This window comes from Neopsephotus bourkii, unplaced genomic scaffold (assembly GCF_033783945.1).
Source record: "Neopsephotus bourkii isolate Nb327-2 ecotype Australia unplaced genomic scaffold, CSIRO-AGI_Nbou_v1 NB_1792, whole genome shotgun sequence".
Classification (NCBI taxonomy): domain Eukaryota; kingdom Metazoa; phylum Chordata; class Aves; order Psittaciformes; family Psittacidae; genus Neopsephotus; species Neopsephotus bourkii.
In genome coordinates, this window is record NW_026902266.1 from 11,032,388 (window position 1) to 11,044,553 (window position 12,166).

At 39.5% G+C, this 12,166-nt stretch overlaps 1 long non-coding RNA gene across 2 annotated transcripts; it reads right to left on the reverse strand.

Moving 5' to 3' along the window:
* Positions 1 to 2,647: 2,647 nt before the first annotated feature.
* Positions 2,648 to 10,634, reverse strand: LOC133226568 (uncharacterized). 2 transcript variants are annotated; one of them, XR_009729562.1, is made up of 3 exons: positions 10,475 to 10,634; positions 8,896 to 8,983; positions 2,648 to 2,865 (listed from the first exon to the last, which is right to left on the reverse strand). It is a non-coding gene; the product is annotated as an uncharacterized LOC133226568 (long non-coding RNA). The 2 variants fall into 2 exon arrangements; XR_009729561.1 differs by having other exon boundaries at positions 2,648 to 2,868.
* Between the last annotated feature and the right edge of the window lie 1,532 nt (positions 10,635 to 12,166).

Consider the following 12,166-nt stretch of genomic DNA (forward strand, 5'->3'; position numbering starts at 1 on the left):
ACATAAGTGAAAGGAATGAAAAGCACAAGATTTCACACACTTCCTGGACCAAACCTAACATGGCAAAAATAGGTTTGGAAGATGTGAAGCTTATATGAAAATGTATCCTGACCATATTAAGGGTAACAATTTTCGTGTGCCATAAAAATTATAGAATGGTACAACATGTTTCTATTTTCCCCTCCCCTCAATACTGCTAAACAACATATAAAACATACACCTTGCTTGGAACTATATTAAAGAATTATAAAAACTCTAATGTGCAATTCACTTGAGTATCTAATCATAACTAAAAGGGTCACAGACATCCTCACCAGCAATTTTAATAAATAACCATCTTATTTTTATAAATAAATACAAGAATTTTCTTAATGACAATGGCCTAAGTAGATACAAAATTATAAGTATTTTTTAAAAGCTAATAACAAGGTATGAAGATTTTTTTCAAGTTCAGCATACTCTTGCTATATGTAAACAATGGGAATCACTGATGTGATGAAAAGATAACTAAAATATTTCTTGATATTAAGCCATTTTCATGAAACAGCATTATAAAAAGAGTCTTTCTGAAGAAGAGTGACATTTTCCACATGTAACAGATCAACTATTTTGGCTAACAACATGCAATAGCCAATAAATGTTAAATATTACAAACTGTGTATTTATGACATTTGCCAATTAAGTATGCTCAAACTGAGGGGAGAAAACAACAATGATTTCAGTAAACTGCTAATTTCAGCAATACTTCCCTACAGAACCAGCAGACTCTCTTAGACTTGGGGATGAAGCACATGACTGATTCATTTTTAAAAAAAAAGTGATTTCTTAGCTTTAAGGTTATTGCTTACTTCCCTGTTGCATGACTGCAGTGCATTTTTTGACAAACAGAGAAGGATGGGGATGCACAGCCCAGTTCTGAGGTCCAGACAGGCAGTTCTTTATTACCAGGGTTATTGATAGTTTAGTTGTGCTTTAACTTCACTTAGACTATCTTTTATTTTCAAGGTTTTCTCTAGACATACTCAGGAATCATTCCAATTATTAGCCAATATGGTTTTTATCTGAAGGGGGCCTATAAGGATGCTGGAGAGGGACTCTTCATTAGGGACTGCAGTGGTAGGACAAGGGGTAATGGGTTAAAACTTAAACAGGGGAACTTTAGATTGGCTATAAGGAAGAAGTTCTTTACTGTTAGGGTGGTGAGGCACTGGAATGAGTTGATCAGGGGAGCTGTGAAAGTTCCATCCCTGGCAGTGTTCAAGGCCAGGTTGGACAGAGCCTTGGGTGACATGGGTTAGTGTCAGGTGTCCCTGCCCATGGCAGGGGGATTGGAACTTGATGATCTTAAGGTCCTTTCCAACCCTGACTATTCTATGATTTAGAGGATGTGCTTGCTCTGGAAGAGTAGCAAACCACACATTCTTTCAAAAGCTGTTATACATGCATAGAGTTTAAATTTCATGTCACGTGGTGTTCTAGTAAAGCATATCTACAAAATACAGAAATGCTTTTCGATTGCTAAGCCAATTGGGAGCAAAGATCCACTGTTTGAACCCTTGGTTAAAATTTTAGTTGACAGAAGAAACATGATATACAGGTGTGCATTTTAAATGTCACACTATGCTAGTACAGTTTTATAAGAGTATTAGTATATGAAATATATCATTTAGATATTTTTCTTTTCACTTTAGTATTAATTATGCCTTCACCTGACCAGTACCAGGCACTGCTTCAACAGCTTTTTATGATGTAAGAAGTTAAAAGCATTTAGTACATGGCAGTCTAATGGACATAAAATTAAGAATTGTACCCAACATAAAAGCTGAGGCATTAATAATAATATTGTATACATGGAAAAAAATAAAATTAAAAAATGATATCATAAAGAATATTCAAGTGTCTTCAAGAAGAAAAAGCTTAATCTAATGAAAGCTTGGGTTGTATCTCTTCAGATAATGACTTATCATTCGAACCCCAGAAGCAACTAACTGGCCATATTGCTTAGAGGATAGATTACAACTTCAGACATGCAAACACAATTTTCCTATTTATGCTTGCAGCTTGTCAGAAAATATGAAACAATAAATATTAAAACCAATTTAGGATTCCCACTAGTTCTGGTCGTAATTTTCCTGTTTGAAATTACTGAAGACAATGAACGTGTTCTTAATTAACCAAACTTAGGGGGTTTTATTATAATTACGTGACCTGGAATTGTTCTCCAATGCAAACAGGACTAACCTTACGACCATTACTGGCATCACAATCGTTCATGATAAGACCAGATTTCAGGCACTCTCCCACAGAAATCTAAGATGATCCTCTCCAAAATACAGTGGTATGGATGAACAGATTTCAAATCCCATGTGACAGAATTTACGGAGAACTTACAAATAATGAAAATCTCTTGGGCTTGAGAGATCATGTTTTCTCAGGCATTCCAAGAAAGGTAATTTATGCCTTTTGATGTGTCAGTAAAAAAAGAAAGCCTAGAGAAAAAGAGCAAGACCTGATCTTTCTTTTAGCTGAGATGAATGACATTTATTTACCTGAAGAGGCATTAAATTACAAAACTATAGAATACTAAAATCCTAACTTTAGCAATATCTTGTGGGCTTGTGCAGCAGCTCAATCTACATTTAGCACAATAAAACATCAGTTTAGACTGACATATTTCTACACTAACATTTTTTAATGTTAATAAAGACTAAACTGTCAAAGGAGATTTTGCACAACACAAAAGTATGCTTGTCCAGCATCCAGGGTTGCTCCAGAGCGTAGCTGGCACAGCAAGTTGGAATTGCACTAATAAGGGATTCGACATCAGGAATCTCAGGGACCTGTAATCTCAAACTTCTCATTCATCTACTCATCAAAAAAAAGTTTGGCATTTACTTTAGAGGAAATAGAGTTCCTACCAGTATTCAGATAAGCAATACTCCACCGTGCTGCCAGCAATATTTATAGAAATATGAACCAGGAAAAAACAATCTAACACACATTATTTGGAAGAGATCAGTATTTGCTGATTTTATGCACAACTGGTTACTCTACTGCAAACAGAACAAGTATGTACAGGAATCAGCATAGGCCCGTCCTTTAAAAGATATTCACATAAGAAATGGTAGTGGGAAAAACTTTACACTCCGTCTCACTCCTGCCTTAACTATCTCATTCTACTAAGTCTATCAGCAAAGCTGCCAAGAGCAGATGCTAACACTGTAATTAATTCTCAAGACCCTTTTGTTTTACAATAGGGAAAGAACGTGAAATAGTTGGGTGAACTAAATTGAGCATCAAGTACATTCAGTTTGCTGATGGCAAATTGATTTTTTCACAGCAGGCTATCAGTACAATTTCAGACAAGCATTTCATTAAGATACAGCATACATAACGCCCTATAACTTTGAACAACCTTCAACACAACACTAGGATCAAGGAGCAATCAAGTCTTTAAGACTATTCTTAAAATAAAAAATGGGCATTTGACACCATGTTCTCCAGACAGAGTGAACTAAAAATCAAACTCAAAAAGCTTGCTTGTACTGCATTTAAGTTTGCTAACAATACAAACATCACAAGCTGTTGCATGGCAATTTCTATATGAATTTCCCAGCATTTTCTTTAAAATGTTTTAAACACCTGGTGTCAGTTCTAGATGAAAACCCATACAATCCCTGTGACTTTGTTTCCAACTGGCTTGTCACAGCAGTGTTCCTCTGACTATTAGGCACAGAGGACAGCTGGCTTGGCAGCACAACAGAACTGGCCAAATAGTCTCCTTAGTGTCCGATAGGCCCGTTGGTCATTCTTCTGCACCTTTCATGAAGTTTTTAATGAGAATGGGAGCAGTAACAGAGAAATACCAAAAAGACAACTCTGAGCAATGCTACTCAGACACTCCAAACCCTACCAATTTTCTCCATCTCATCCCACCAGGATAGTCTTTTAGGTCCTTTTTAGGTTGTCTTAGTCTATTGTAAATCTTCTGCACCACCTCATTCAAAGCAGGAGGCTTGAAGGAATCTGGGCAGGATAAAAGAAATGGGATTGACCTGGGAACTGCAGAAAACAGTATTGCCCAAGACCAATACTGAATTTATTACCTTTAAGTGGAGGGTCAAACATGCCAGTTATTTGGTTACATTCTAATTTGGATTCAGCAGTGACTAAAGTTGTTCCAGATTAACAAAAAGTCAAAGTAACAAACAGGCTGTGCTGAATTCCTGTTCAAGAAAACAAAACAGAAAATATTCAAGTCAGTACTACCTTTAGGCTCAGTTCAATTAGCTGTACTTATATGAAAACCAGTGGAAAAAATGCTGTCTTGTTTGCTGTTTTTCCTCTAACGTTTCAGATAGGGTTGCTGGGCCTCTACTTAATTTTTAGATGAAAGCTCAGCCTTGAAACACTTTCCAGCTTGCTGCCAGAAATGATGTTGAACTCTGTACAGCAACAGGAACTACCAATTTATCTACCTCCTCTGGTCATTCCTGACAGACGATACTAGCCCTTCTCTCCTTCTGTCCTACACATCCCATGTGGTCTTATCTTACCTGTGCCAAAACTTAATCTCTAGTCCCTTCAAGCACTTCCTATTCCATCCTGCATTCTCACTCTGCCTTTCCTTCATCTCATCTAGTACTCAGCTGCTTCTTCACAGGCTCCAGACAATCTTTCCAGTGATGTTTTTTCCCCAAGCTCCTTCCTTAGCTATCTCCAAGCCAGTTTTTCCCAGTTCTTCATTTCTATTTATTCCCTGTCACCTTTCTTGATATTCTTCTCTTGCCTCTAGCAGAAAAGGCCTGAATCTCTCTAAAAGCATCCAAGTTTCAATCCCAGTGGGACATGTCAGAGGTATTGGTCATCTTTATTCTGCTAGTCTAAACCTGAACCTGCAGAGATTTAGTAGAGCTCACAGTCTCACACCAAACCTAGCGAATAGTAGATGTATTTTAAATGATCAGCTGGTGAAGAATATACTCACCACCATGCAATGGCAGAGTTGAATTCAGCTGTGAAATATTTGAAAGAGTCTTGTAAGTAAAACAGAAGTTTCTAGCTTCAATGGCCCAAATTAGGGCAGAGTGCCAGACCACAATTGAACTTTTGTAATTGTGAGGATTTGTCATTTTTTTCCATAGTTGATGTAAGAATATAATTGCAAACTAAGTGTTAGATGGCTTGTTTTGTTCATTTTAACTCATGCCAATTATTCTGTGTACTTGGGTGCTTTTTAAAAATGTAAATTTGATGCACAAAATATGTCAATACAGGGAAATTCGTTCTTTCTTCCTTGTGAAGGAGTTTATTACAATACCTATTTTATGTGAAAACTCAACGAACAAGCATAGATAATAAATCACAACCAGAGCTTCCCCAGTTTTGTTACACTTGCTTAAGATGATGAAACAAACCACTTTTTTTAATTGGTTGTTCCTTGTTGCGCTCTATACAGTGCTGCTTTCCCTGTGAGATTTAAAATGATAAGTAACTGGAAATTAGGAAGAGAATTAGTCCATTATTCTGTAGCAATGACACAATGATTAATTATATTAGCTTACTGCCCCTTCTGCTTTCAAACCCTGCAGTCATGAAATGAGTTTTGTTCAATATTCCAGAAGGGATATGAGAATTAAATTTATATAAATTAACAAAATCCTGCAGGAAAGCCATACTGCTCTAAGATAGTAGATGGATGAATCCTCTCATTTACAATAATATGCAGATGGCATACCCCTTACTGAGCAATGCACAGATAAGGAAGCTTCCCAAATGAACCAGAAAAAAAGACCATGAAGAGATACAGGTGGAAATAGATCAAGCAAGTCTGAGCTTGTGTGTCCTTCTGGAAAGCACTCAAAACTTTTTCCTGTAATTCTATTTATACCTAATAATTATCCTTCCTTCTACTTGGTTCTTTTTAAACCACCTTATCTTTAAATCACCTTGCCTTTTCTAAGCCATGCTGAACATGAAATAAGTTAATGGCCACCAGGGTCTAGGGGAGGCAGATGGAGGTTTAAAATCACTGCCATACCAACACAAATCCCCACACCTTCCATGTTGCTGGTAAATTTTTTTTTTGGGGGGGAAAAGTATCTTACTTTTGAGGAGCAAGGTTTCTGCCAAATTGTCGATGTTGGAAAACACTGAAATGCAATCCTGCCTTCTCGCTGTGAGTCTTTTGCATTACTTCATTACATAAACAAAAATCTTTGCTTTTAATTAACTGACTTTTTTTTTTCTTTTTTCTCGCTCCAGAATAATGAATAGCATCAGGGTTCCAGAAAACAAAAATACACACCTTAGCCACAAAACAGCTATGGCAACAGAAGCAAGAGTCTGCAGCCAGTCTTTGTGCCTTAGCCCCAACAAGGGACACTGTTTACTGTTTTTAGAATACCGAAATAAACTGACTGCAAAGCATTACTTCCCTGTTTAAGTGAGTAACGCAAAAGAAAACAAAGTTTCTATGTGAAAAATGCAAGGGCTTCATGGGATCGGAGTGTACACGATTATGAAGTAGAATTAATCACAGAATTTCAGTATTTGTACTGCAAGTTAATTGGACATTGCTATGTTACTGGGAAAGAGGAAAAAGTAGAAGTAAAGTTGATTTATTTCTGTCTTTATATAGCAAATTGACATTTCATACCACCAATATGCCATATTTCAGTACAGTAACTCTTAGATGACCTTTCCTGTAATGTCTTGATAAACTGGATTATTATGGGCAAATAGAGAAAGTTAGCAATACATGTTACCTAAGAATACTTTTAATATTAAAATGAAACCCTGTGCTTTATCACAAATTCAGTTCATAATGAAAACAGACATAGCTAAATATGAGAGAATACCAAAGTCTTCATCTACTAAGTCAGAAAAATCAAGAGTTAAAATTTACTCATTTTAAGATAAGTTATCTTTGTATTTTTCAACTCACTTAAAATAAATTACATGACACACATATATTGTGTTTGACACTTAAGTAAACTGGGAGCCATACAAGAAATGCACGACTGCCTGCACAAGACTTGACAGCAGCTGCAAGCTGCACATGCTCACTCAGCAAGCACAGGGTGCCAGGACCCTTCAGAAAGGGATGGCAGGAGCATGGGGGCTGGTCACACAAGGAGGGAAGAAATGAAGGCGAGGGCCCTGCACAGCATCTCCCTACACACAGGAAGCAGGGCTGGAGGTCTATCCTGGGTTCAGCAGTAGCAGTCATTTTTCCCCTTCTTAGCAGCTGGTGCAGTGCTGTGTTTTGACTTTCAGCCTGGGAACAGCACTGATAACACCGATGTTTTTAGTTGCTGCTCAGTAATGTTTACTCTGACCAAGGACTTTTTGAGCCTCATGCTCTGCCCGGGAGGAGGGGAAGCCAGGATGAAGCAGAGACAGGACACCTGACCCAAACTGAGCAAAGAGGTATTCCATACCACAGTATGTCATGGCCAGGGGGGTAACTGGGAGTTACCCAGAAGGGCACGGGGTCTTCTGGGTCAGACTCATTTTTGGCGGGTGGTTTCGTATTCTCTTCCCTTGTTATTTTCTCTTATAATTGTTGTCATTGGTGGTAGCGGTGGTGATTTGTGTTGTACATTGGTTGCTGGACTGCTCTTATCTCAACCTGTGGGAGTTGCATTCTTCCGATTCTCCTCCCATCCCTCTGGGAGCTGGGAAGGGGGGGCTGGGGGGGAAGGAAAGAAAGAGGAAGGAAAAGGGGGGGGGAATGAGTGCACTAGCTGTCTGGCTGGGTTTAATCTACAACAAGGTCCAGGTGTTTTTCCCTCATGGAGAGCATCCTTCTGCAGCTGACTACCTCCCTCGGATGTGTGTGAATTGATTTAGATGCCCCATAGCAAGTATAGATGAATTGGTACCTTTACATCATATTAAGGTCACCTTTTGCTGATATCTCTGCAACCCTAATTATTACATATGTAACCCTTTAGACATAAGCTGCTGACAAAGTCTGAGACTAAGATGGGACCTAGCTGCACCTAAGTACCAACAGGAGTTTAGAAAGCAAGGGGGTCTTGTTTTCCCTGACCCTTATGATTCAACAGGAAGGTCTCTCTTACACTTCTGCATCTTTGATCTTTGTGTTAATCATCCTAAATCAACTCTAACTCAATATTCCTTTGTATATTTCATCCATGTATTAAGTAATTGAGGAAACCTTGCCACCTAATTTTGATTAGTCACACTTTTATGAATTCATATTAAAACTACTCTTGCTAATACTTCCAGTGGTGGTCCTTGAATGACCCTACCATTCATTCATAATAGGATGGCACCTTGGCAGTCACAGTCTGATACTTGGATGCAGAAGGGATGTCTGGCACCTTGACCAGCAGGTGAACTGGCAGAGGCCATTACAAGCCAGGGTGCTGAGTTTTCACACGTGTGCTCTGCTGCCCCTTTGGCTCTGTACGTGCCTGCAGAAGGTGAGCATGTGAAAGCAATGAGAAGGTCTCACCTGGGCAAGGACTGAAACACTCTCCTCCTAGATTTATTTAAGGGATGGTGTAGTTGATTGGGGGGGAATAAAAGAATGCTAACTCTCACAGTGCTTTTTAACAGCAGTCATTGCCCTGCATATGCATAAATTCTGGTCTAGTCATGAAATACTGTGGAAGAAGTCCAACAGTAAGAGTTTCTGCCTGGCCTGCCTCTAACAAAGAGCTTAATCCTTGGCATCAGATTAACTCAAACTGAGACAGGTTTATCTTAAGGAAAAAAAAAATTACAAAACCCAACAAAACGATATTGTTAAGCATTGGTATTTCTAATATATATAAATACTATTCTTATATGTTAACATTCATTAGGAGCATCACATATAAGCACACTTCAACTAATTACAGTTGTTTCCCCAAAGTTACTCACCACTGAAGAGAGAGTAAAGCCAGTGGGTGCACAATGTCATAGCAACACTTACGCCTGCAGTCATCTCCCAGCTCAAGAGACAGCACCTCTGGGGATTAGAACATTAAAAGCTATGTTCAAGCAGTAACTATACAATTTCTTTTCTGAATTTTCCAATATTCCTTCCATGCCAAAAATACTGTTATTTCACTTTCACAGATATTAATGTCTGAAGTACCTGATTTTCCACTAAAAACCAAGGAAAGAGGTTCTATTTTTTTAAAATGCTTTTATTCTGCTCATTAAACATTATGGAATAGAAATCTGAAGTTGCTGTGTTCCCTCAGGTACCACAGGGGACTCAGTTCATGCTTCTGCTGAGTGGAAGTGGCTCACCTCAGCAGCCTCTCACGTTGTGGTAGGTGAGGAGGATCCGCGTCCTCCTGGGGAGGTGGCATGCACCCCTGCTCACATTTCAGAGGACAGGAAAGCAAGCACAGAGGAGAAATACTAATTTATTAGTATTTATTCTAATACTAATAGTCCATGCTGTGGGTACAGTTTCATGGCATTTCCAATAAAATTTGAGTTAATGTGTTGTCCTTTCTTGAGGGTTGTTGAGTTTTTCCTTGCATGGAGTAAGCCTTGGGGTGAAGTCTCCAGTTACAATCTTCCTTTAATATGGGCACAGCATCTCTAGTTCTGTTCCTACTGATGCTGTTGTGGTTTAAGCCCAGCCGGCAACCCAGAAACACGCAGCTGCTCAGTCACTCCCCCCCGCTACCTCTCCCTGCTCCTGGCTGCCATTGGGCACCTGCATGCTAACTGTGACCAGGAGTACCACTGCTAAGAGAGGTTTCTCAATGAAAAACAAGGCCTTCCAAACAAAAAGGTATCTAAAAAAAAAAGAAAAAAAGAAGAGAAATGGCTTACAAGTATATTTAAATTCCGCAATATTTAAAGGAATTTGGGAAGAGTCCTATTAGTTAAGCCATCTCTCTCTTTTATCCTTTCAGGCATTATCAACAACTGGAGCCCAAAGGGACAGTAAGTGACTGAAGGACACCTAAAAAAGGCCACTTCCAGTAGAAGAGGTCATACAGAACATGACAACTACACTTGACCACTGTGGCTTGTGAATCAAGAGCAACTCGGATCACTCTAAGATACCTACACTGCAGATTCATATTCCTATCCACAGTTGCCAAACAAGAGCATTATTTCTGCCACATTCACCCTTCCCCAAGAAAGCAGGCCAAGAGCTAGTTCACACCCAGCAGACACCTGAGATAAGAGCAAGAGGTTTACATACAGGGTGGGCGATGATAAAAATACGTAGTCTAACCTAAGGCAGGGCTGTTTTTTGGGAGGTTTGCCCCATTGTCCCCAGCCAGCTGTCTGGCTGGCTAACTGCCATTTTGAGTCAATTAGAGCAGGATTGCTCTTCTGAAGTAATTGTACACATACTATGTGCAGACTCTTTTTATAACCTCTATTCACATCTGAGAGTTTTTAATATAACCTTTTCCAGCTCTTCTGGCGGTTGCTCCCAGCCTGCCTGTGCTATAAGTTTCCTTCATTGTGTGTGGGTTGTACTGACCTGGCTTGTTCACAGTCTCTTATAGGTCCATCGTTTGTTTATTCTCTCGGTACTGTACAGAGCAGACACACTGAATTGTCTCTGTGTTCCTTCCACTGAAAGGTTGAAGTTGAAATCGTCTGCTTATCTTGCCATAAACTTAAGGCCAACAGAAGTGAAGAGTCCTGTCAAATAAAGGGCATCAGTTAATAAGAGAATAAGCATTCAGTATTACAACAATACAAAAACAATCATGAGGCTAAGAGACAAAACACATCAAAGCCTCATACAGAAAATTATACTTTCTCGTGCTACATTTCATTTTATAGTTCAAAATGTTAAGTACAAGTAAGAGCCACATATGAAGAAAGGAACCACTGCGAAGGCCGCTGTGCTCCTCTGTCAGTACACGACAATCTTGACCTTCAGGCCATAACATTAAGCCAAAGTTCTTGAAAGCAGGCATTGTTTCAAAGGCAGACTTTTTTCCAAAGGTGAGAGATGCCTGCTAAAGACGAAGTTGAAAACCCTGAGGTCACGTTACTTTTGACATGTGACATCTAAACTTCTTTGTCTGAAAGGGGAATTTTAGAAAGCTCTCACTCCACTGTGCTACTTAGCTGTGCTTTGAACAGAATCCAGCATAAGTGTGTACTAATGGAAAGTCCATGGGAAAGCTTTAGATATCCTTGCTATTTATCTAAGTATTTACCTTCTGTATGAGTGTTCCCGTGTCTATCCTTAGGGCCTGCAGAAAGTTATTTTTGTCTCACATAGGTATGGCATTAATTTAACCAGCCAACCCCCATCAATAGCAACACCAGAGGAAAGTTACCAGAGATGTAAAATGATGTAGTGCATAGATGTAAAATACAGCAGTGCAATTCTAGTAAGAGCCCATATACAGATGCACAGAAATTCTTACCTCCTTCACAGTACAATTAGCTTATCAAGTGCCAATACCTTTTACTAACTGCCATGAGAGTGACAACATGACATTAACAGCAGCGTCACTAACAATGGGTGAAATCTGGGAAGCATTATTTGGACTGAAATACTCAGCAGGAAATGCTTATTGGATTTTTATTCATTTCCTGTTTTATATAACATGACTTCTCAAATCTTGCAAAGTGGTACTCTTGCATTAATTTCTCAATGCAGGCTCATGGGGGGAGAGAAGGGGGAAAGACAGAAGTGTCATAGCAAAGGGCGAACATTGGCAGCACACGAAAACGGCAAAATCTTGTCCTGCATTTTCGGCATTTAAGCCCCCCCCCCCCCTCGCCCCCGATCCCTGCTGTGTTTGAGGTCCTTTAGCTCCATCTGCCGGCACCAGGTACCCTGCGTCGTGCAGCCGAGAGTGACACTCGCCTGGAAACAGCGATCAACAGACGGTGCCGATCGCAGCTGGAATTGCAAGTTCTAAGTGGTCCTTTCTGGGAAACTGCTGCTGCAGGTTCAGAAGAGCCTCTGCGAAGCGACAATTCCTCCTGGTCACCACGTTCAACCTTCTGACAGCTGAAGTGTCCTGTCTGCCAACCTCATTGATCCGTGCAACGAGAAAGGCACACAGGTACATGATACATGGAAAAATTGGTTATGAAACATTCGGGTAGGTATCTACAGGAGAGAGAATGTGCCATTTTGCTGTAGAAAATGTCAAATAGTGTCAAATGAGCTCGAAAATCACTGAGACTCCACAGTAACTTCCAA